Raw genomic sequence first — 6,000 nt, 5'->3', positions numbered from 1 at the left:
ATTAAAAAGCAATACAAGTCATCAACTCAGCAACAATCGAAGAAATTAAACAACTAATCTAGACCATAATAACTAGCCTGATAAAAAAGTAGTTAAAGACCTAATTCAGCAGAACCTACAACAACAAACAAATAAACAAAACTCTAAATCAAACGCGTGTATGAGAGTAACGCGATAACTTTAAAGTCAAACTTTAGCACTCTTAGTTGATGCAATTCAATGTGTTTCAAACTAAACAAAACCGAGTATAAGTTCCAGAAACAACATAAGTTATGTAAGAGAAGATATAGTAAATTATACCTGAAGCCTTGAATTAACAAGGTCAAGACGAATGGGTTGGATTCAGTGGAAGTAGAAGGTGAATAATGTTCGTCATCGTTTGAAGCAATTGGGGAATCAGATTGGGGGTTTTGAAGAGAGGGTTTTGCACTAGGGTTTTGCCTGGATGATAGGGTTCGAAACCAAAGTGAAGAATTGGGGATTTGTGTGAAGGATTGAAGCTTGAAAGAACGAGTATCATGTTGTGAAGGAAGAAGAAGGTGTTGGCGTTGGAAGATACAAGTGCTCATGATTTGCAGAATCTGGGAAGAAGATAGAGAGTTGGAGGGGAAATTACATTTTTAGACATCATGTGCAAGTCATGTGCCAATTAATTAACCAGAGTTGGGGTTTGGTTAGACTTAGGGGTCAAAATGGTTAGTTATAGAGACTATGGGGGCAGATATGTTAAAAATTCTTATTTTGAGCTAATATAGTAAAAGTGATATAACCATAGGGGTCAAAAACGTAATTTACTCTAGTTTTTAAATTGTATATTTAATTATCTTGGAAAGCTAACGTGTGAACTTTTAATCGTTTGACTTTTTCGACAATTTAGTAACTTATGCACGTAATTCCTTATTTTTTTTATAATCATAACCTAACACTTCGAGTATATGTTTTAACTAACACTTGAGTACATGTTTTAACTAACCTCTTTTATTGTATATGTTTTAACTAACACTTGAGTACATATTTTAACTAACCTCTTTTATTTAATAAAATAATATCCAGTAGTAAAGAGTCAATGGGGTATGTTATTTGAATAATGTATTAAAATTAATAAGTTATACTTCAATCAAAAGTATAACTATATTCATTAGTTACTTTTGATAATCATACACTAACTATATAACAATATAAAAAGGTTGAAATTTAATTTGTTTTTTTTTATTTTAATTTTTTATTTTTATGCGAAATCCAAGATTAGTATATATTTCACCAAAAAACTGTCAAGTTACATCAAAACAGAAGGTAGACGGGTAACAAGCTGCGCCGTCACCTCTTTCTGAATTGCAAACCCTAACCTTCCAAAGACAAATTCCTGTCCCTCTAGGGTTGAACAATTGCTGTGGATAACCCATTGAACCCTGGTCAAGAAGTGGATAGCTTCTGAGGCCAGGGAGCCGAATGTATCAAAGACAAAAGGGACAAAGACATGCTGGTTCTCTGCGCAACCTTTATTTTGATTATTTCTAAAACAGTTAAAATACATATATTTTGTTTGGAGTAAATATCGAATTCGATTATTGGATTATAGGGGAAATTTGTCTTTTTGTAAGATTTTTTAAAATTTTACATTGTTAAGTACAATTGTTTAGATGATATATTATGATTATCGTTTTAAATTAAGGTTGGAAAAGGCATATTAGTCGAATCGTTTTGTAATATATCTCATAGTTTGGTGTTTAATTTCTAACTTGTTTTATGATTAAGATTATTTTTTAAAGTTTGAACTTGTTTATACTAAAATGGCTAATGTACAATGAACTGATTTACTGAGCAGTTTGGTTTAAAAAATGTTAGACTCTCAAGTGTAACTAATATAGATTTAATACTTAAGTATCTACTTAGAATTTCCATTACAAGTCTTATAGTGTAAAAGTTGGTTAAATAAAATTCTTCTTAAGACTTGCTCAACTTCAAATTTTTATAAGCTGTTAGGTCAAATACATGACTTGTTTATGGGAATAATTATACTTGAATCTTTATGATACTATGTATCCAATAGTGAGACTCAGCTTCTCTTCCGCTTATTATTTAAGAGTCGATGATTTAAACAAATTCACTCGAGTTGAAGATTTACACAAAGATGTAGATTCACTTAGAGCAAAGTTATTTAGAACAAAAGATTTGCCCATACCGAAGATATAAAAGTTGAAACGTTCAAGATATACACTTAAAAGGAGAATTAACATTCAAACTTTACATCAAACGTTGAAAAGTTAGGTTTGGTGTGTTACATCAAAATTCCCCAAATCTAAATAAAATTATCATGCCAAATCAACGAGTTGTCAAGCATGACGGTTGACATAAAATCGTCAATACAAAGTCATTCCTCTCTATCGACTTAGAAGATGTTTAACCCTCTAGTAATTAGAATATCTTGGGCTTAGTCTTCTCTATGCGGGTAGCTTTATATAAAGAACCGTTCTTAGATAGCAATCTCCATTTCTCTTTTTTTGGATCGTCACTGGGAATAAAAAACTTAAGATTTCTTGGACCGAGCGGATTAAAAATCCCCTCATTTTTATGTAATTGTGGCTTTTTTGTGTTTGGTTAGGGTTTTCTATCCATCATCCTTTTATAAATTATTATCTTTGCCATCCAAAAAAATAAAATAAAATAAATTTTATGTGCCTTCTACCTAAGAAAAAAATAGTAATAATGATCGATTTATGTGATTCGCATTTCAATAAATAAGATTAGTATGTGTATGATATTTGCTCAAACTATCCAGGAATAAGAATGATTGCTCAAACTATCCAGGTAATTATGTTTGCTCAAATGTAAGTCAGGGAGTAGCATGCTGCATGTGAAGACTGGAGTGATGTAAAAGAAAGTAAAACCACATGTTATGGTCATGGGCCATGAAGTGTCGAAGATGTTTTTAAAACTATTTGTTTTATTTATGTGTATATATATTTTAGTGAAAGATGATGACAAAACAAAATGCAATTAAAGTTTATAAATAATAAGAAAGAACAAGGGGGGATGGATTCTTGTCAATAATTTGGTTGGCAAGTGGCAACATGTCATTAGTTGATGTGCTTTTTTTTAACAGCTAATTTCTTTAATTCTCTGTCGTTTGTGGAACTTAAAACCAAGATTTTCCTCTTCCTAACCTAGATGTTTTAAAGGTTTTACCTTTGCCAATGGATCACCACCCCATTAGTATTAATTCATGTACGTGTCTTAAATGCTAAAGCATCACTATATATTTTCAATATGAATAGTGGTAAAGATTTCAGTGAAAGGTATGTTTTTAGTTGGTCAAAATGCGTTCCAAAGAAGATTAACATCTTCACATGGAGAGCCATTATGGATCATCTGCCTACGCTAACATCCCTTAAAGCTCGAAAATGCTATTCTGGTGATTTGATCTGCTGTATGTGTGAAGATAGGGAGGAATCAGTTACTCATTTGTTGTGTTCCTGGAGTATCGCGAGTCGTGTGTGGCAACATATAGAGATATGGTGTAAGGTGAATTAGTTTTTTGCTTTTTCGGTTAAGGACCTCATCGAATTTCCGAACTTTGTGGTCTCAGATCTAAAGTGAAGGAGGCGCTCAAAGGTATTATAATGATCTCTTGTTGGTGTATTTGGTTAGCTAGGAATCAAAAAAGGTTTTCGAACATTGATGTAAAACCCGACGAGATTATATTTAACATTCAATCTCTCGGGTTCTTGTGGTATAGATACCGGTCAAAAGATAGGTCGATTAGATTAGATGGGAAGACTGGTGTAGTTTTAATATAATGTAAGTGGTTTGGTGTGCCGCCTCTGTTTGAGGTTTTGGCGTTGTGAATAATAGTTACCTTTCAAAAAAAAAAAAAAAAAAAGATTCTCGAGTGTAATCGAGCAAAAAGCTTAAATTGAGTTGAGCTTAAACTTTGATTAAACGTGAGTAAGGGTGCTATCAAGTAGAATAAATGTAGGCTCAAAACCTATGAAATATGTAGGCTCAAAACGACTTGACCTAGAGCTCGAGCTGCAGAAACATCAACAAGCCATGCATGAGTATTATGAGTTCAGGTTCGACCTCACTTGGTTTTAAATAATATCGGGTTTCCAATATTTCTGTAAAAAAATTTACATAACTAATAATATATTTTATATTCTTTTTTTTTTTCTGATTTACTTTGATTTCAAATAATGTTTTATTAATCTTTGGTGAGTTGTTGGTTAAAGAGACACAGCAAGCATGATAGTTGATGATATATGAAGAGCATCTTCAAAATAAATAAATAAATAAATAAATAAATAAATAAATTAGCATATGAAGTATAATAAAAAAGACTACTATATATGCCTTTCGAAAATAAATAAATTAGCATATGAAGTATAATAAAAAAGACTAGTATATATGCCTTTCGAAAAATGCATGTGCTAGGCATGTGGCATTTTGATCAAATAGAGATTGAGACAAGATTCTAATGACTAATGTGTTTACGATTAAATAGTTGACCAACAATAACAATAAAAATAATAACGTTTTTTGTTTGTGTTTGTGTTTGATATAAGCGGAAATAATGATTTTTTTTAATGACAACGCTTATATATTTCTATTAAATTACATCAAATAAATCCTAATTTACTTCTTGTTTGTTATTGAACCTAAGACCTCTCACTAAGAGGCAAGAATCTCTATCAAGTGAGCTAGCCCCACATTGGTAGTGGCGGATTCAATATTTTATTCTAATGGGTTACTTTTGGTAAATTTTCTTTAATTTTCACTATTTTTTTTTCGAAATTCTTTAAGTTTCTCACTATTTTTTTCAAACACATTGGGTTCTTGAGAACACATAAATGTGGGCTGGATCCGCCCTTACACGTTGGCAAATAATGTTTGTGTTTGATATAAGCGTAGCAACAATATGAAGTAAAATGAGTCATTAGATGTAGGGCATTGAAGCATGGTAAAAATCAAGCAAAATATACAAACCCAACATACAATAAATCTTCAAGATATATACAAACACGCTATTTGTGTTCTTTTTAATCTTTTATTCATTCATAAAGTTTATATCTATTTTAATGAGTGGCAACGGTTCGTTTTATTCAACAATAATACACGAATTACCATGGTAAACATGGTGATACGATAGTGTGGGTTTGGGTTTGGGGTTGGGTGGAAGGAGGGGATACGGTGGTAATGGGTGATGGAATGGGAGGTGATACGACGGTTATACAAAGGTGGTGTAGGACAGTAGGAGGCAGCAGCAGTGGGTAGGGTAATTAACTCTGATGATTCAGAAAACATGTAAGGTTATATTTTTAAAAAACTGCAATGGTGATATTTCCATGAATTACGTATGAAAAATTAATATCAATGGTCATATGAAATTGTTGCCCCCGAAGGATCTCTGTTTTTTTTTTGTCTAGTCACTAATTAAAATCTTGTGTTGGCAAACACGCAAATAGGCCTAGCAAAAAAATAGGGTTGTAAGACGAGAAACTGATATAAATAACATAATAGTTAAGGGATGTTACGGTCTATGTTTGGAGCACAACAAAAGAAGGTTAACCATCTATTGTTGCAATGTTCTCGGACATCTATGATTTAAGAAAGAGTTAACTGTCATTTTCGTCCTTGTGGTTTGTTCACTTTTGTCATTTCAAGCCAATTTTCAAAAAATGCACCAGTTTCCTCCCTGACATACTGGAAACGTGTCACTTCAGTCAAAAAATTAAAACTCAGTTAAGTCAAACATGTTAAATGAAGGGTATTATTGTCGATTTATATATCTTTTATTTTCACTTTATTTTATGAATTGACAATAATACGAGTAAACTGCCATTTTGGTCCCTGTGATTTGGTCAGTTTTGCCATTTTATCCAAATCTCAAACTTTTTAAATCTGAGTACCTGTGATTTGCATTTTGTTGCCATTTTAGTCCAAATCTCAAAAACTCTCATTTTTTAGAGTTCCAACATGTTTTTTTGTCTTTTTGTGCAGGTG

This window comes from Helianthus annuus, chromosome 5 (genome assembly GCF_002127325.2).
Source record: "Helianthus annuus cultivar XRQ/B chromosome 5, HanXRQr2.0-SUNRISE, whole genome shotgun sequence".
Taxonomy (NCBI): Eukaryota; Viridiplantae; Streptophyta; class Magnoliopsida; order Asterales; family Asteraceae; genus Helianthus; species Helianthus annuus.
This window is presented reverse-complemented; position numbering follows the sequence as displayed.